At 41.1% G+C, this 21,365-nt stretch overlaps 1 pseudogene; it reads left to right on the forward strand.

The window, feature by feature from the left end:
• The first annotated feature begins 9,000 nt into the window (after positions 1-9,000).
• Positions 9,001-20,886, forward strand: LOC137088102 (aerolysin-like protein; annotated as a pseudogene).
• Positions 20,887-21,365: the final 479 nt, after the last annotated feature.

Consider the following 21,365-nt stretch of genomic DNA (forward strand, 5'->3'; position numbering starts at 1 on the left):
CTGTCCTATAGAAAATAATTTTTCCTGTGTTTTCCAGGAGGCAATTTTTTAAATATAAACAGACACCATTAATGATAAAAAAAAATTTCCTAATGATATTCAGGCTTACCATGTTTTTGCTCTTCTGTCATGACCGTGAGAAAAAATCTTTAGCCACACTCAGCCTCCCGTTTTATTCCGACGAAGAAAAAAAAACATATCGAACGTTTTATCGAACGCATTTTTATTAATAGCCTATTGATTACATGTCTATCTCGAGACATGTCGTTTTATCGCCCAGCCCCACTGTAACCCATGTGTTTAACTAATTATCACATTCATGGTCTTAACGTTAATATTTAACCTTATGAAATATTGTTCTCCAAAATAAATTCTTAACAGACGAGAGCAGGCTGTAAAACACACTTTTTTGTGGTAAAATACGAGCAGAAGGTTAAAAAAAAAAACGAAATTTGGAGAAATAAATAAAACGAAATTTAGGAAAAAATAAAACGTAATTCATAGGGCCCTACATAATTCTGACTGGTTTTGAGCAAGTATCTGAACAAATAGTGTAGCTAAGTTAGCTCAATTAGTGACAGGCTACAGCTATAACGTTAGCTAACTTTACCTCCTCGGTACACAGACTAGTTATAACGTTACTATCAACACTTACAGATTTCAGTATTTGGTTACAAGTATATTTGGCCACGGGCCAAAAAAAATTGCCACTAGATGGCGGGCCAGAATATAGTCAAGGGATAATTTAATAAATAAATAAATAAATAAAAATAAGTCAAAACATAAAAGAGGATTTGAATAAGCCCATTATTGGCATGTTTGATTGCTCTTAACGAACTATGTTTTATTATTTCCACTTCCCATATTGTGAATTATAAATGTATTTTAATTTGATTGTTACACATGGAACCTATTGTAATACTTATTTGACGTCATGTAGCATACTTTTAGCTCAGAATTATTCCTTGGCATCCTCACGTAGTAAACTGCATTTTTTTGCAATCGTTTGCGTTTTTGGAGGCAAGCTAAACTCTCCAAGTACAGAGTGATGTTAACATTTAAGATAGCACTATCAAAGAGTCTAAAGAGGAAAGTTAACAGCGAAAACAGGGCATACAATAAGAATGGGAAGACATCTGTGCATGCATCCTACCTGGTTTTGTGAATGCAAAGCTGGTGTGTCTAATCTGCAACGAATCATCATTTTGGTTGAGGTTGAAATTTCAATGCTAAGTAATATTGGATCAATGTTGAAAATTCAATGCTAACACCATACTGGACCAATGTTGAAAATTCACTGCTAAATAATATTGGATCAATGTTGATAATTCCATGCTTTTCAGTGTTGAAAAGACAAACATTGAATCAATGCTGATGTTTGGTCATCTTAATTCTCCACCGGTGAGGCTTACGGTCAATCTATCTGTTACATTATTCAACATGTTAAGGCAAGTCCAAATCAATTGGCTACATTTGTGTAAATGTTAGCACATTTATTATCCTCAAAGGATACGATGAGTACACCAACGAGTGTGTGGATTAACAAAGAATACATAAATGTAAATTTTGTAATTGTAAGCCTTTCTTTAAATTTTTCTGGAAGAGTTAAAATTGTATGTGTGTTTGATGTCTGACTCTTCCAATAAGAAAGCTGTAAAACTATGAATCTTTTTAAAAGGTATATTATTTTCCTGCTTAATGTCTGTGTTTCATGTTATTATAATAAAAAATGCAAAAAACAAATAAAAACAAAGAACTTCTACCATAAATTTAGTCTATCAGTTTTAAATAAATAAAAATGTAGCCTATTATTATTATTTAAATCATGTAGATTGTACATGCTAGTACATGAATGTACAAGTTAATAAAGAATTTAGAATATGTGTCCCTATCGAATGCGCCACAATCCAATCCAGCAGGTGGCGGTAATGCACCTTCAAGACATCCACCAATCAGATCAAAGCAAGCGCAGCTGAACAGACTTCAATCGCGAAAAAGAGACACTGGACAACGACCATGTTTTTTAGAGGTAAGTAGGCCTACAAAAATATATTTATACAATTCATCTCAATTTTTATTTAGTATTTTTATTCATCTTTATGTTTTACAACTTGTGTGCTTCTGAGAGTTTTAGTGAACTGCAATGTTAATAATAGTCACATGAGCGCCCTCGTAAGTTACACAACCAACGGCCAGGATAATATTAAAACATTGAGTTTCAGTTTGTTTTTCACCAAACCATATCATATTTGTATTCATTTTTTTTCCTTAAGATTGGCATATACACTGTGAATTGCGTCCGAATTCTGACTCGTGCAACTCTTTTTTTTTTTTTTTTTTTTTGGTCGTGCGTCGTTTGTTGTGAGGTGTTCATCTATTTTATGAGATGATTTTTGTATTAAGATGATTCATCTGTGCGTGCAACGAGTAAAATTAATGTGCGGCGCAGATCCACAAACGTATCTTACTCGTTGCACACACAGATGAATCATTTTGAATCATCCTATATTCGTCCAGTGTATAAACGAGAGGCGATCGGAAGGTTAGATGAATTTCTGGCTTGTCAGTAATTGTGTTCGCCACTCGTGAGAGTATCTCACAGCTGAAGCAGAACTAGAACTGATTGACCTGTTAGCGCGGTGAGGGGAAATACAATCAGCTCGTAGATCTGCCTCAGCTGCGAGATATCATCACGAGAGCAGATCACAGTTACATCCTTACAGTTTAATCTTTAATGCAGCAAGAAAAAAGAAAAGAGTGAGATTTTTAAGTTCTGTAGGCAGCTCTGTCAAACTACAGAAATTTAGTAAACAATTGTGCCTCCAATTAGTGTTGTAAAATGGAAAAAAAATCTCTTCCAAACCACCATGTAGCTTATACAGCTCCTCTTTTATTTTCTTAATTTAGCTATTTGGTCATTCATTTACTTGTTTCATTTTCACACTTTATTTATTTACTATTAAATACAATAATATTATTAGATAAAACACCGGATATATTCACTTTGCTCTTTCATTCATTGTGCGTCTGCAGGTCCTTTAAAGTCTATACTAAAATGCATTAAATAGTCCTGAATTTAATGTTACCGTGTTTTAACTGGGATAAAGATTTTGATAAAATTTCAAGTTTCACTTCATTTTGTAGTAGGCTATATTTGTAATGTATAATTAATCATATTTCCAAATATTTACTAACTTCTTGTTGTTTTAGATGCTGTGAATGCTGATAATAAGAGGCATCAGAGTTTATCTTTGCTGGAACGGTGCAAAACTGGCTCCATTACAACCTGAAAGGCTTCGGGGCATTGCTCATGGTGGAAACCCCCTGAGTTTGGAGTATTATTCTTTCTTCTACCTTCTTTCTTTCAGTAGTACTGTGTCATTTCTGTATTTATTGGCAAGTTTACATTTGTATTTACTTCCATTTTGCAGATGCACGTTGTCATGTTTTTCCAGGCTCTTCTCATTTGTGTCATAAATTCAGATGTAATTGTTTCAAGTCAATGTGAGATTTCCTGTTGTAACTGTGGGGGCATAAATAAAGACATTTGCATGTAAACTGAAGGATGTTGTTTACTTTGAGTGACTTTTTGATGCAAAATCATATCGACTGCAGCCACACATGGTCACTGATTAAAATGAATAAAATAAAGAGACAAATTAACTGGCATAGAATCCTGCTGTACATAAAGCAAGATTGATCTATTTTTCATTGTTGAATTAACATTATTTCAGGGTGCAAACCTGATGAAAAATCAATGTTATATTTCAATATTGATTCAATGATATTTTGATTGATGCATTAACATTGATTCAACATTGATTCACTTAAATAAGTGGTTTAATTTTAGTTGTTAAACTATTGATTTTAAGCCCATCTTGATCTATTTTTCATCGTTGAAATAACATTATTTCAGGGTGCAAACCTGATGAAAAATCAACATTCTCAACATTGAGATCTCAACATTGATTCAATGATATTTTAGTTGATGCATTAACATTGATTCAACGCTAATTCACTGTTTGTCTGCTATCTGGGTAGCGATCTATTCCACAGACTCTTGAATGTCTTTCAGAACTTTTCAAATTGAAAGCTCTGAATTTATCCTAAAATAAAACATTACTGCTGAAACGTTGCTGTATTTTTTTAAAGGCAAAATCACAAAAGACAAAATTGATTGAATGTTGATATAAATTCGCACTGCCCGCTCTGAGCGGGGCTCAAACTCGGGTCTTTTCTGCACGGGAGTTTGACGCTCTAACGATGAGACTAAATGCTGCGTAACTTTCCACTGGCCACTAGACGAACTGATCGTCTCTTGAAATAACGGGAGTTTACCTGCACAGTTCTCATTAACTCGCCTCCGTTACACTGACAGATATATCAGAACCAGCCGCTATCAAAAAAATCTGCCAGATTCGGCAGATGCGGGCGCGCCGCGGGCCAGATATTACATTTATGTCACAGGCCGGAGCGGACCGCCACTTAGCGCGAGTCCCGCTCCTCCCCTAGTTTCCACCCCGAGGAGGTCCCAGAAACACCCCAATGACCAGACAGACGAGGACGGGTAAGTTAAAACCAATATTTATTAATTTAAAAGAGATTTATGGGAAAGGGGAAGGAGGGATACTAAAAAGGGGGACGCCAGTCCTCCAGGACTGGGGCCTTGGGATCTGAGTCGCTCCTGATTTTCAACAGATCTTCCCGGTCTCTTCTCTCTCTTCTTCGTACAAGCCGAGTTTTGCAGGTGACTATGCAGGCGGTACACTGGGCTCTCAGCTTTGGGCATACTGGTGAGTATACAGGCGGTACACTGGGCTCTTAGCTTTGGGCATACAGGTGAGTATACAGGCGGTACACTGGGCTCTTAGCTTTGGACGTGCAGGTGAGTATACAGGACAGTACACTGGGCTCTTAGCTTGAGACGTACAGATGAGTATACAGGACCGTACACTGGGCTCTTAGCTTTGGACGTGCAGGTGAGTATACAGGACAGTACACTGGGCTCTTAGCTTGAGACGTACAGATGAGTATACAGGACCGTACACTGGGCTCTTAGCTTTGGACGTGCAGGTGAGTATACAGGACAGTACACTGGGCTCTTAGCTTTGGACGTACAGGTGAGTATACGGGCGGTACACTGGGCTCTTAGCTTTGGGCATACAGGTGAGTATACAGGCGGTACACTTGGGTAGATACAACTCACAGCTCCGTAGTCAGACAGATGTCGGCTTTAGTGCTTCCTCTGATGCAGGGCTTTCTCTTCGACCTAAGGAGGGATCGCTGACAACGTTTGCACAGCACAACACTATAATTCTTCAGGTGGACACACATCAAAAGAAAGACTCACCCACTGTACTCCACACACACTCACGGTGAATTAGGGTCAGGATCACCACGTTGGGCCGGGAAATAAGTCCTGGATAGTAGAAAGGGTCAGTGCAGAGGATGACCATATGAAAACGTCAAGACCACGATCTTTCAGCACACTCCTTCCTCTTTTCAATACGTTCCCAATGACTTCTCAATGTAAACAATCTCTCCAAGGCAGTAACCATACATATCAACACAGTTGTTTCAACAACGAATGCTTCAAACACTTAGCTCATGTTTTCTTCAGCCCAGTACTTTGTTCTCACTTCGCCCAGTCTGTATCATCCGCCTCAAGACGTACCTCCGCTTTATCGATCGCTCCGTCTCACCCACCGCGGTCGCCCAAATCAACTTCACTCACCCTGCAGCGTTGGCCGGAATCAACTTCACCCCCCCGCCCCCGTTTGCCGGAATCAACTCCACCCTCCCCTGTTCTCCCATTACCTTCTTTATATGCCTCCTTTGCTCTAATTTGTCCAACCATCGATCGCCACGTCCATGCGCACACCTGTTCCCAATAACACTCCCTTTTAGTTGCCCGGAGCTACCGGAACTAGTCGCGTGTTCCATGGACAATGGTCCGGGCGGACAATTTCCGCCATTTTAGGTTCCGCCATTTTAAGTTCCGCCATTTTAGGTCACTCCGTGACATCTACATTTACATTTAATCATTTAGCAGACGCTTTTATCCCAAGTGACTTACAAAAAAGGGTAGAGCAATAGAAGCAACGAAACAAACAAGGCCAACAACCTGTAAGAGCTGTAAGAAGTCTCAATTGATTAGCACAGTACACAACATTTTTTTTATTTTTATTTTTTTAGCCAGCCACAACAAATACTCACGTACGGAAAATACAGAACACTGGATTTTGATAGCTATGATAACAACCCATTAGGACTAAGGCTGATGCCCCAACTGTTGTCGTTAATGCGGATTCAGTGGCCCAATGGGTTGGTTTTGTAGATGACATGTAGATGGAGAAAAGAAGTGGTCCAAGGACTGAGCCCTGGGGAACCCCAGTAGCTAGATGATGTGACTTAGACACTACACCTCTCCATGACACCCTGTAGGACCTACCAGAGAGGTAAGACATGAACCACTGGAGGGCAGTTCCTGAGATCCCTGTCTTCTTAAGTGTTGACAGGAGGATCTGGTGGTTAACTGTGTCAAAAGCAGCAGATAGATCCAGCAGAAAGAGCACCGAGGATTTGGAAGCTGCTTTTGATTGAACACAACTCGCTCAAGGGTCTTTGCAATGAAAGGCAGAAGGGATACCGGTCGGTAGTTTTCTAAAAGTGCTGGATTCAGAGAGGGTTTCTTAAGCAGTGGGGTTACCCGAGCCTGCTTAAATGCTGTGGGAAAGGTTCCCGTGTGAAGAGAAGTGTTGACAATGTGAGTGAGTGCAGGAGTGATTGAAGAAGAAATGGCCTGAAGGAGGTGAGTGGGTATAGGATCAAGTGGACAGGTAGTAGGGTGATTTGAAAGGATGAGTTTAGAAATATCTGCCTCGGAGAGCGGAGAGAAGGATGGAAGCGTGTTCGTGTTAGTTGTTGAGATGTGCTTGTCAGTTTGTGATGAGGAGAACTGTTTGCTGATGAGAGCTGTTTTGTTTGTGAAAAATGATGCAAAGTCATCAGCTGTAAGAGTTGATGAAGGAGGGGGAGGAGGAGGACAAAGGAGAGAGGAGAATGTTTTAAAGAGTGTGCGAGAGTCAGAGCATTTGTTGATTTTGTTGTGGTAGTATGTTGTTTTAGCAGTGGAGACATTTGTAGAGAAAGAAGAGAGAAGAGACTGATACAAGGTAAGGTCAGTATAGTTTTTAGATTTCCGCCATTTCCTCTCTGCCGCCCTGAGTCCAGAGCGATGTTCACGGAGAACATCAGACAGCCAGGGGGCAGATGGGGTGGGGCGGGCTGGTCTGGATGAAAGGGGGCAAAAACTGTCTAAGGAGGGTGTTAGAGTGGAGCAAAGTGTGTCGGTAGCACTGTTAGTGTCCAGTGCTGAGAACTGAGCAGGTGGAGGGAGTGAAGATGAAACCATAGTGGATAGGCGAGAGGGAGAGAGTGAGCGTAGATTACGCCGAAAGGTAATCTGTGTAGGAGTGCGTGTTGTATCAGGAGTCAGTATGAGGTTAAGAGTGATGAGAAAGTGGTCTAAGGTGTGTAATGGAGTAACTAAAGTGTTGTCCGTGGAGCAGTTGCGTGTGTATACGAGGTCTAATTGGTTACCTGATCTGTGAGCAGCCGTAGTAGATACTAACTTAAGGTCAAATGAATTCAGTAGAGTGCTGAAGTCTGCAGCTAGGTGTTTATCAAGATGGATGTTGAAGTCACCAAGCAGAATCAGTGGAGTGCCATCCTCAGGGAAGCTAGAAAGTAACACATCCAACTCCTCCACAAAGTTACCGAGGTGACCTGGAGGGCGATAGACCACTACCACATGAATTTTAACAGGGCGAGTAATAGTGATTGAGTGCGATTCAAATGAACTGGCCGGTAGAGATGGTAATGGATCAAATTTCCAATCATTTGAGATAAGCAAACCAGTACCCCCACCCCTCCCAATAGGCCGAGGAGTGTGTGAAAAAGTTAAATTGGTTGAGAGGGCTGCAGGAGTGGCAGTGTCCTCTGGTTTGATCCAGGTCTCAGTTAGGGCCATGAGGCTGAGCTGAGAATGAGTCCCAATAGATGAAATAAAGTCTGCTTTGTTTACAGCCGACTGGCAATTCCAGAGACCAATTGGAACAGAGAGTAAAGTAGCAGAGGATGTTAGGATATAGCGCAAATTAATTTTATCATTTTATAATATTATCGCTGGCGGGCCACTTTTGGCCCGCGGGCCGCCAGTTGCCGACCACTGAAGGCTGTCACCAACTGAATCCTGAGCGAATGCGAATATGTGTAATTAAGCATAAAACTACTTACCATTCACCACATGCTTCACTCGTCTCGTTGCATGGCCTTGCGCGCGGAAACTGTGGGCTAGCTGTTTGCACGTCATCAAATTGTTTTTTACATTAACAGAACTTAAAATTAAATTGTTTCTTGATTAACTGAAAATGTTAAACTCTGACAAGTCATGATAGTATATTTCATCAATAGGCATAATTTGTGTGTCATCCCAACTCAATAAAATAACAATTACAATTAAAAAGTCTAATAGTTTCTCAGAACTTGATTTTTTATTTCACAACAATATATATATTTAAGTAATGACTAAAGGTCCTCTGAATTAGTTTTTAGAGTGTAGAAAACGTTGAAAACACATTGTAGTTGACCAAGCACAAGCACAGAGATTCAGAACAAGCTCAGAGCCAGTGAACAAAAATGTTCCACTGTAGAGCCTATTTGGTCACAAAACTTGTAGGTTTGCCACATAGTTAGTTGCCTATTGCCACAGTAGTTTCCTGTTATGAACGGCAAGAGATGCAAATTAAACGAGTGTTGCATAAACAAAATAATTATTTGTCACGTTCTTGCCCTGTCATAATCAGTTAGAGAAGGGTACATACATTTTTGATTTTGATCCAAAATCCAGTGTGACTGATTTCATCTGAACTGAAATCAAGTCTGAACTGGAATTCGGAAGTTCTTATGTGTATCGCCTGCCCCCTTTTGGAGCTCTATATAAGCAGCAGCCCGATCAAACACGTCTCAGATTTCTGACTTGTACCAGCAGAGCTGATCTTGAGAAGTTCATCTGACTAAAGTCGTTCATGTGAGTATATTTCGGTGAGCATTTATGATGTGATTAATGTAGCTAAGGGCTTGGAACTGTGCAGGAGGTTAATACAGGACTAGTAATACAATATAAAATAAAAAATAAAAAACTTTGGTAACACTACAATAACGTTCAGTTGTAAGTCATTTATAAGTGGTTAGTTAATGATGAACTAATCATTTACAAAACATTCATAAATGATTATCAAATGATATGCTAAAATTTTATGAATGTTTTGTAAATTCCGTTACAAGTCATTTACCATTTAGATATTAGATAATTATTAGATAATGATAAACTAATCATTTACAAATCATGATTATACATTCATAAATGATTAATATGCTAACGATTTACAAATCTGTCATAAGTTAGGCCTATCTTTAAAAAAAATAGTGTTTCATAAAATTATCAAACAGATCCTTAGTAAATGGTTAAGTTACTAGTTAATATATTATTAATCACCGAAATGTCAATATACCATTATCTCAATAAATTGTTAATCATGAACAAATGATGATCAAGCCATTAGTAAATGATGAGTAGCCCATATAATGTATTGATGCATATCCCAATATATCAGATCAAGACGCATTAATTATTTGCATTTGTAAAAGTAGACATGATTTTATAAATATGAATAGGCTTTTATTGCAAAAACTGACCAAAAACAGTATAAAAGTATTAGCTCATGTTGCATTCCAAGTTTTCTGAAATCATACGATATCTTTATGTGAAGAAGAGTTGACCTTAATGTTTTAATCATTGAAATGATGATCCCTTTATGAACGCATATTTCTCATTCAAATAATACTCCTGTCCTGACTCTTTAGCAGGACGCAATCGGTCACATGACACACGAGAGCCAATGGCATTTTACAATCAAAGCTGACGTAATGACGCAATTGGTCACGAGACACACGACGGCTAATGCTGTCAAAGCTGACGTGACGTTTCTTCCAGACGGCAAATTTTGAAATGTGTTAATCATTAATCATCGGCCGGTGGATGGACTCGACGCTGCTGATCGCTTCTGGGGATTTACTTCACACAAACCAATTGTTTGGCCTCGGGACACTTGGAATATTTGTACTTTTTGAATAAATTGTTCCTGCAGTCGTATCTGCCTGTTTCTTTTTAATATAAAACACAAACGAGTAGGTTTAGGGAAGGGATTGGTTAGCCTATGTGACGAATATGAGTTAAATGCTTTCAGTAATTAGATCAATTACTTATTTACACCAAGGGGGTAATCTAGCACTCGGAAAGCTTACCTCCCATAGGGGCGGCCATTGCTAACCAAGCCTGCTGTTAGCATCCCATTGACTCCCATTCATTTTTGAGTCTCTTTGACAGTGAATAACTTTACATCTGAGGCGTTTAAAGACTCCATTTGTCCATTGTTTACTTCTAAAGAAACACGACAATGCATAAAAGGCTCCATTACCTTGTATCTTACACTACAGTATCGCCCCGCAGAGGCTGTTTTTGTAAAAATAGGCTAAGGATTGCGTCATATCCAACGTGACTCTGTCGCACAGTTGAGAAATTACCATATAGACAGGAGGAAACGCTCAGAAACAATCTTTAACTATCTATGAGACAGTCGGGGGGGCGTGGAAACATAAAGTCCGATAATGTCAAGGGGGAAGAATGGGGAGAAGCCGATAGTGAGCCAAAAGCAGCGGGAGAAAATATTTAAACAACGGGATTCAGATTTCACTTTCCACAACTACTAGAAGACCTCCAGCTGTCAGACAGGAGGCTCACGTCACATCTACGTCCTCAAGCTCAGTCTGAGCCTGCGCAGTTCGCTCAGCCATCAGGAAGTGAGTGCCTCTGATTGGCCTCATTTTTACGCCGTTGAAGTCAATGGGCACGCTCTGTCCATTTCTTTTACTGTCTATGATTTACACATTTCAATTGCAACAGGTGAGGAATAGCAGAATTTAATATTCACATTTAACGTTACATTTTTTGTAGCAATCAATGGACGCATTTGTAACGGGTGAGAAATATCTACAAATGATTTGTAAAACATTTACAAGTAATGAATAGTCTATGAAAGATTATATGTGCATATATATTCTGTGTATGTGTTTTCTGCAAACTGTCCTTCTGATAACATAAAAGGGGAACTGATGTTTGTTTCCTGTTTTGTCGTGTGCATGTAGAGCGCACACCCACCCAGCTGTTATCATCAACTGCAGAGCTATCTGTTCCTGGTTCATTTCTATCATATTATTGACATATATGGAGTAATCTTTCTGTTTCCTATGTAGGGTGCGTCCAACTATTAGGGCGTGGATTAATGGTATAAATATCACTGTTTTCCTGTTGTACTTCGAGAGCTGCATTCTGAATAAACCATATTGACTCTACTCGTGTGGTTCATTGATTTGCACTCTCCCAGGATCCTGAAGCTGTAACTGATTGCTGAGCAGAGACTGAGACACACAAAGACACAGGAACAATTTCCTACAGTGTTTGGTGACCCCGACGTGATTCATCCAGACAGGTAAGAGATGAATTTGATTCACTACCTGTTCTGGTTGTATCTCGAGAAACTTAGGGAAAAAATGTATACTACTTTTGTATAAAGAAATACATAGATTGATTGAACTGTGTGTGTCAGTGTCTGGCCAGTTAATCTTTGAAAATGGGGCAAACATATCCAAAGCCAGAACCAAGTGAAACTCCTAAAGTATATATTTGGATAATTTAGCCGGCTGGACAGAGGGTACACAATGGCAGAAATACCTGGGTTTCTCCGTAGTGCATTCGACCTAATTTATGGTAAACAGGGTGATCCAAACTGGGATTATGATTATATGAAAGGATATGACGTGTGGTATAAAATGCTGATGTATGGAGAGACAAAACTCGGGCATACGTGCCAAGAGCCGTCTTAAAAACTGTTCCTAATCCAGAAAAATTCAAAAAGAAAAAATCCACGACTGCCGTGTCAGAACATTGTACTTTGCCACGGGAAAATCCTCCACCTTATGTTCCACCGTCTAATTTGGCGTGCGTTTCGAAAACTTTGCCGTCTGCACCCCTCCAGGTTTCAGAGAAGCCTTGCGAAAACAAAAAAGAACAAAAAAATAAGAGAAATACCCAAAATTTATCCCTCACTTCCTACAAGTGAAGGGACCAATTCGGACAATTCTGAGTGTATTCATTTTACAGTGCAAATTGGGAGACTCTTACAATGAGGAAGCATTGATAGATGAAGTGCCAGTGTTAGCACCAGAAACTGATAAGATAGAGACAGTAAAAGAAGAAAAGAGAGATGAGACTAGGAAGACAAAAAAGACGCTTATTACCTTCAAGTGGCGTGATCAGGCGCCCGAAATGATCACAGAATTGGAGAAAACGTTGAAAAAATAGTTGCTAAATCTAAAGGCAGCGAACCAACCGTGACTTATCACAGGTCACTAATTGTAAACAAGAAAAGGATGAACCGCCAACGCAGTTCATGAAGCGATTTATCGATGTTTGGATGAATGTTGGTGGGATGGATTTAGATGTTAACAAGGAACACCCTATGTTCTTGTCTACTTTCATGGCTAATTGTACTCCCGCCCATCAGGATACAATAAAACATTACCTCAGTGATAGAAGTACGCTGAAAATTAAAGATGCTGCAGCCAAAATTCGAACGTTAGAGTCTAACGGGTTGTTTCAGACCCAGGGTGTCAAGAAAAATGTTGCCTGTGTTGCAGTCCGACCCCAGAATCAGGGGCAGGGCCAGAATAAGGGTAGGAAGCCAGGTAAATGTAATTATTGTCAGAAGCCAGGACATTGGTATAGGGAGTGCAGGAAGCGCATATCGGACGAACAAACCGGCGCTGTCCTAAAAATGGGGAAGAGCACACTGTCTGTGCCCATGTATGGTGCTGAACCTGGTTTTCCGGGTCCTCAGCAATATGAGCAAGCAGGGCATAGCAACTATGGCCCCCAGCGCAGTACTGGGCCTGCTTACGCCCCCCCTCCTCAAGATACAGGAAGAGGGGGGCCCAACCGATATTACCATCACTAGGGCCGCCCACAGAGCACGCACCCCAGCGACCGCTCCTGCAACGAAGCTTTATTGTCTGTCAATTTTGACTCGCCACTCAATAGTGACGTGCCAACTGTCGATTTGAATGTGAATGGCTCCATATATAGCTTCATTTTGGACACAGGGGCTACAATGTCCTCGCTGGGGTCTACCTATGAGGGACCTGTCTCTGGACAAACCATTAGCTCTGTGGGAATTGATGGGGTCCCCTTTCAAAGTCACTTAACTCCTCCTTTTCTAGTATTTTGAGCTGATGACCCTGACACTCGATTAAGACATCGTTTTGTGTTTATGGAAGGGTCCCCTTTCAACCTTTTAGGAAGGGATTTAATGTCAAAGCTGTGTTTAAGTTTATGTTTCTCTGGCTCTAAGCTAACTGTCAATAGCTATGCAACAGAAAAATACTTGTTTGATGGCAATTCATGGGTCTGTAGTTCCCCATAATTTTGCTTGCATGTCACAAACAGGGGATCAAATGTCAGACGACCTTGGGCTACCTGATCATTTATGGGCAACACATAAGAATGATACAAGGGTTTGTTGATTCACCAGCAGTCTTCACACAGGTAATCAGGGACTGCTTGTCTGATCTTAAATTGCCCACAAATTAATGCATGTTGCAGTATGAAGATGACATCCTGGTTAATGGTGAAACCGCTGCAGACTGTAGGGAGGCTACTGTCTGCCTTTTGCAGCGACTAGCTGACTGTGGTTTCAAGGTGTCAAAAAAAGAAGATGTAGTTCTGCTTATCAGAAGTCAACTATTTAGGCCATGTGCTTTCAAAGGGCCAAAAGCTGTTTTTTACCAGAGCGAATAAAAATAATTGTTGACACAAAACGAACAGCCACTAAGCATGCGTTAATGGCATTGCTTGGTTTGATTAATTATTGCCGGCAGTGGATTGCTGATTGCACAATTGGATGTGCTAAGAACGGGATGGGCGTTGTTATTGATAATAATGGCCGCGTTTGTGTGCCAGCCTCGTGCGCTTAGTTCCTCATTTGGGAATTTCATGGTGTCACACACCGCGGCCAAAGAGGGGTATATGAGGATATGTCTAAATTCTTATGCATACAAGATTTGGCAGCAAGCAAGCAAGAATACAAGATACGTTAGGGAGATGTGTGACATGTGCAATGAATAATACCACAAAACCAGTAGCAAAGCATCAGACTTTACCGCTACCAGATAGCCCGTTACAATAATGGCAAGTAGATTTTACGCATTTACCTAAAAAAGGTCCATATAAATACTTATTGGTATTTATTGATAAGTTTTCAAGATGGATTGAGGCTTTCCCGTGCGCTAAGGAAGATGCAAAGACAGTTGTAACACATCTCATGAGGGAAATTATACCCAGATATGGTATACCACTCGCCATTGACTCAGACAAAGGCCCTGCTTTTGGGCAGGGCCAACAGAACCATTAAGGACAAATTAAGAAAAGCAATGCATACAGTAGGCCACAGTGACTGGCCAAAATTGTTGCCCGTTGTCCTAGCCGAGATGAGAATGGCACCCCATAAGGGTCTTAAAGGATGTGGCGTTGGATGTGACGTGCCCCTGCTCTAATATGCTATATAAGTTATTATGTGAGGCCCTCCATGAAAACTGGAGGAAGCTGCATTCGAGTTCTGCACCACTGCCGTTAGACCCAACAGACTCGTTCAAAATTGGGGACGAGGTGATGGTCAAACAATTCTTAAAGATGGGGGATTCTTTTGAAGCTACAAAATATAGCTCCCCAACAAAAATCGTGGCGGTAACTCGAACTGCAGCACTAACGGAATCTTTTCCACAGTGGATCCAAGCTTTCAGTACTGAAGAAAATCCCTGGACAAACTGCTAACTATAATTGTGTGTTACAGGTGTCCCAGGACGTGTGCATTGATGGAAATGCAATGGCAATAATTGTAGAGAAGTAACTATGTCTGTCTAGGTACTGGAGCTGTCCGATACCTTAACAAGCCACTTAGGTAGGGTTTCCAAAAAGACCACTACTGCGTCAGGGGGCGGAGAGGCTGGAACAAGGGGCCACTTAGGTAGGGTTTCCAAGAAGACCACTACTGCGTCAGGGGACGGAGAGGCTGGGGCGGTGCGTGACCTGGACTGACTGGGACTGACCACGATTCTTTGCTTGGCTGACTGTCTGTTATTGCATAGCAGAGGAGCTGAACACGCAGCGCTGCTCATGACATAACACTCATCAGCACCAATATCCTTTTGATTTTATTTGCTTTGAAACCATTATTACTATCATTGTTATTATTGTTGTATTGATATTATGCATATTTTTAGAATGCAGCTGTATTATGTGAGTGTAATTACTCTCTGTATGACCTGTACCTTGGCTGTAAGGCCGACTGATAATCTGTTTTGGCAATATGCCAACTATACTGCTCGGGATGTCACCAATGACTCCTGTTATGTATGTCAACAAATAATGTCATCTGTTGTCAGCATCTCCATGCCCGTATTAGACCAGTCTGCTTATGATCATTCCTGTACGTTTCTGTATGAGTGGCCTGGAGGAAGAGACTATGCATGGCTGCCCAGAGCCCGCTGCGTTGACCATCGTCAGAATGGCTCCAGGACCCAACACCCTTTTTTACCTGAACATATTGAAATTAGAATATATATTAAATTATCGACTGGCAAAGTTTGTCAATGACACCACTGATGGTATGACAGGGGTGAGAAGAGAACTAGGTGCCCTGCGCCTGATGACCACGCAAAACCGCCTGGCATTGGACATGCTCCTGGCTGATAAGGGGGGCGTCTGTGCCATGGTGGGGGATCAGTGCTGCACCTTTGTTCCTGCCGAGGATGAAGCTGAAGGAGCCGTGGGCCATGCTGTGGAAGAGCTGAGAAAGATGGCACATAAGCTGTATGGGGATGAAACCAAAGAGAAGGATTGGGGTTGGGGGCTGATGCATTCTTTGTTTGGTTGGGTAACACCCTTTGTGCCAATGTTGATTCCAATACTGCTGATTTTATTGGCCGTGTGTATCTTTGGGCCATGATTAATGCAATGTTTGATGAATAGAGTATATGCTACGATCTCTAGCATGACACCGCCACATCACTATGAACCAATTTCAAAACGTTAAGCTTTCAGCTTAAAAGAGGGGATTGAAAGATTATATGTGCATATATATTCTGTGTATGTGTTTTCTGCAAACTGTCCTTCTGATAACATAAAAGGGGAACTGATGTTTGTTTCCTGTTTTGTCGTGTGCATGTAGAGCGCACACCCACCCAGCTGTTATCATCAACTGCAGAGCTATCTGTTCCTGGTTCATTTCTATCATATTATTGACATATATGGAGTAATCTTTCTGTTTCCTATGTAGGGTGCGTCCAACTATTAGGGCGTGGATTAATGGTATAAATATCACTGTTTTCCTGTTGTACTTCGAGAGCTGCATTCTGAATAAACCATATTGACTCTACTCGTGTGGTTCATTGATTTGCACTCTCCCAGGATCCTGAAGCTGTAACTGATTGCTGAGCAGAGACTGAGACACACAAAGACACAGGAACAATTTCCTACAGTCTACACTTAAGATTAGGGGATGCAGAAAGCATTGTAAATGCAACATCAAGTACAACATCATCATCTTTAAGAGGGGATGAACACTGTGTAGTGTGTACTTTAATGTAAATGCTGACTGGTATAGGTATAGACAGAATCTCCCCTCTCCTGTTTGTCATGGGAATGAACCTGCTCATAACAGCTGCAGGAAAGGAATCCAGAGGGCCATTAATGGAGTCTGGCACCCGCCAACCTCCAATAAGAAGTTTTATGGACGACCTTACAATAACAACTTCAAACCATGTGCAGGCAAGATGGATCCTGAAGGCTCTTGATGATGTGGCAACATGGGCTCGAATGGAGTTCAAGCCAAGGAAATCAAGAAGTATGGTGATCAGAAGGGGGGAAGTGACCAGCAAGTTCCACTTGCGAGTACAGGGGGAAACGATACCATCAATTGAGGAAAACCCAATAAAGTGCCTAGGGAAATGGTATGACGCATCCCTGACCGACAGATGCAATGTTTCTAGGACAGAGAAACAGGCAGATGCATGGCTGAGTAAGATCGAGGGGTCAGGGCTGCCAGGAAAGTTTAAGGCCTGGCTCTTCCAGCACGGCCTGCTACCACGACTCATGTGGCTACTTACAATCTATGAAGTACCTATGACAACAGTGGAAGGAGTCGAGAGACGAGTGAACAAACACCTTCGCAAGTGGCTCGGAATTCCACCAAGCTTCACGTCAGTAGGGCTTTACACCAGGTCTGGTCAGGTACAACTACCCCTATCATCAGTGGTGGAAGAGTTCAAGGTGGCAAAGTGCCGGTTTGTGATGATGTACCAAGACTCCACTGATGAAAAAGTCAGAAGAGCAGGCGTCACGACGAGATCAGGACGCAAAGGGGCGGCTGGCACATCAGTGGCACAAGCTGAAAGCACATTAAAGCTGAAGGACATCATCAGGAACCCATGCGTAGGGAGGCAAGGACTCGGATCCACCCACTTCCAGCAATGGGGAAAAGCAGACCCAAAGCAGAGGAGGGTCATGATTCAAGCTGAGGTCCGACAACTGGAGGAAGAAAGGCGCAAGTCTAGGGCTGTCGAACTCGGTGTGCAAGGTGCCTGGACAAAGTGGGACCTGCCGAAGCGGAAGATCACGTGGTCTGAGATCTGGAGGCTGGAGCCTTTTCGTATCTCCTTCCTGCTCCGTTCAGTGTATGACACGCTTCCATCACCAACAAACCTCCACAGATGGGGAATGAGGGAGGACCCATTGTGTAGGCTATGCGGAGGGAGGGGAACAATGGCACATATACTGGCAGGATGCAAAACAGCTCTTAGCCAAGGAAGATACAGGTGGCGACATGACAATGTCCTCAGTGCACTGGCTGACATCTTGGAGCGGGAGAGGCAGAAAAAGCGCCAGACCATTATAAGGCCGGTAACAGCCATTCAGTTCATCAGAGAGGGGGAGAAACCACCAGCCCCCAAGAAGATTAAGAAGAGCCTCTTGCAAGCAGCACAATCCTGGGAGATGAGGGTGGACCTGGGAAGGAAACTTGTCTTCCCCCAGGTTGTGCAAACACAGCTGAGGCCAGACATGGTCTTATGGTCGGAGGAGGCAAGGAAGCTAATCTTGATTGAACTGACGGTTCCATGGGAAGACGGGTGCGAGGAGGCCTACGAGCGGAAAGCCACCAAGTATCAGGACCTCGTTGAGCAGTGTAGGGCCAAAGGGTGGCAGACCTGGCTATTCCCGGTTGAGGTCGGGTGTAGGGGTTTCCCGGCGCAGTCTGTGTGGAAAACACTCACAGCTCTGGGTTTGGCAGGTAGGGAAAGGAAGGTAGCTGTTCGTAGGTTGGGTGAGGCAGCAGAAAGAGCGTCTTGCTGGCTCTGGAGTAGGAGGGAGGAGTTGAGCTGGGGGCCAGGAGGAGGTGGGCAGTGACTGGCCACCACTGCCGACCCGCCAACTGGAGGGTGTTGTGGTTCAGGGTCGAAACATCCTGTGAAAGTTGGACGCCACCTGACGACATCTCCTGGCTGAAAGCTACTGTCATGTACTACAGTCAGTGACTGAGTTAGATAGCATCAGCTAGATGTATCCAATAGTATCATTCTTTAAAAAAAATTGCTTTAGCATAAATGCATTTTGTGGGTTTAAACAGACCAGCTTAAAAATGTAATGATGCTTCAATAAATTATATATTCATTATTTTCTTATGGTTTGATCATCATTTGTTCATGACTTGAGATAATGGTATATTGACATTTCAGTGATTAATAATATATTAACTAGTAACTTAACCATTTACTATGGATCTGTTTGATTATTTTATGATATGCTATTTTTTAAAGATAACTTATCACATTTTGCAAATTGTTCGCATATTATACTTAATAATCTATGAATGTATAATCATGATTTGTAAATGATTAGTTTATCATTATCTAATAACTTGTAAATAATTTATAAAAACGAATCTACAAAATATACAAAAAAGTAACATTTATGAAATGCATTGTCATGTTTTGTAAATCATTAGTTCATCATTAACTAATCAATTGTAAATGACTTATAACTGAATCTACTAAATATATGTAAAATAATTAACAAATCACTCATTAATCATTAATGAACGTGTAGTCATGTTTCATAAATCATTAGTTAATTATTTACTAATCACTTGTAAATGACTTGTAACGGAATTTACAAAACATTTATAAAATGTTAGCATATCACTTGATAATCATTTATGAATGTTTTGTAAATGATTAGTTCATCATTAACTAACCACTTATAAATGACTTACAACTGAACGTTGTTATAAAGTGTTACCAAACTTTTGTGTGCAGATGAAAAACGCACCTAATGCAATAAGAATAAAAAAATGTATTTGAGAATTTTAGAATTCATGCACAACAGACCTGCTTTTGATCTCTAGTGTTAATTCTGATATCTAATTTTCAGATCTAATTTCTTCAAAGATGTCCTACCCAACAACTCTGGCTTTAATTGGTGGTGGAGGAGGTGCTCCGTTTTCATTTACTGGTGAGAACAATGGTGCCAGTTTAGAGAAGATCTGGGTGTGGGTGGGAGAATGGCAGATTAAGGCTGTCAGGGTCTGGCTCTCAGATGGAAGAAATCAAACCTTTGGAAACCCATCTGGACCAAATCAAGAGTATGCCTTCAAGCCTGGTGAGTCTTTCACAAAACTGACTCAGTGGGGAAACGGAGCAGGAACACGCCTTGGAGCCATCCGATTCAACACCAGTGAGGGTGGAGAGTTTTTTTGCAAAGATGTCAAAATGGGATTTAAATACAGAATATCCCATGGACGTCGGCTCTGGGTTTTGTTTGGGAGTTGCCGGAAACTGTGGTGCAGACATTGACGCCATGGGATTCATGTTCCTCAATTCGGTTCAATCAACAGTTCTCACCAATGTCAACTATCCCACTATCAACCAGTTGATACCAAAGGTGAATGTGGAAGAGCTGAAATCTGTCACTTACCAGAATGACTCCACTGCCAAACAACATCAAAAAATTGAAACCTCAAAGAAGGTGATCAAACAATCCTCATGGTCTACAAGCAAGAGTTTTACTGCAACGTTTAGTATGGAAGTGAAGGCTGGGATTCCAGAGGTTCTTGACATTTCTTCAGGATACAGTTACAGCGTTGGAACAGAAAGCACCTATAAGCTGGATCAAACAGATGAGAGAACAGAAACTCTGTCTACCGATGTAGAAATCCCACCAAAGAAGAAGGTGGATGTTTCAATCACCATTGGCAGATCCACCTTTGACCTGCCTTACACTGGCCAGGTGAAGATCACGTGCAAGAATGGCAGTGTGTTACAGTATGACACCAATGGCACATACAAAGGCGTCACTTACACTAACATCAAAGTCAAGACTAAAGAATCTCATCTGTAACGTCAAGACAGATTCGTCTACATCTTGTTGTGCTTGAGCTTTTCTTCCTCTGTTCCATTTTAAAAGTGCTCATTGCCCCATCATTTTACCAGGAAAAATAATTATATATGTATAGCATTGTCTCTTTTGCAAAATATTCACATGACTTCATACTTCAAGTAATCTAGTCATAGAGATTATTGTAATGTATTATGACAATAACACAATGTATTTTATCATATTAGAACCTGAAATGTTTAATCTAACATTTAATAAAAACATTGTATCAGCCCTTTGTGTATATTGTCTATTTTTAAGTTCAGGTGTATTTAATGTTGTTTTACTGACAACAACAAAAAAAAGTATAAAATAAAATAATTTTAGGGCGGCAGTGGTTCAGTGGTTCATGTAGGTTGTCTGCAAACCGGAAGGTTGGTGGTTCGATCCCCGGTTCCACCTGACCAAGTGTCGAGGTGTCCATGAGCAAGACACCTAACCCCAAACTGCTCCCGACGAGCTGGATGGCGCCTTGCATGGCAGACACCGCTGTCGGTGTGTGAATGGGTGAATGTGAGGCAACATGTAAAGTGCTTTGGATGGCCATAGGGTCTGTTGAAAGCGTTATATAAATGCAGTCCATTTACCATTTAATTTTAGAATTGCAATGTTCTTCTGTGAAAGTTGATCATTTGAACTAAACATTGTTCATTTTTTGGTCTCTAATTGTTAATCAGTGATAAATAAAAAATGGTAATGTGAA

The sequence above is a fragment of the Pseudorasbora parva genome, chromosome 1 (assembly GCF_024679245.1).
Source record: "Pseudorasbora parva isolate DD20220531a chromosome 1, ASM2467924v1, whole genome shotgun sequence".
NCBI lineage: Eukaryota > Metazoa > Chordata > Actinopteri > Cypriniformes > Gobionidae > Pseudorasbora > Pseudorasbora parva.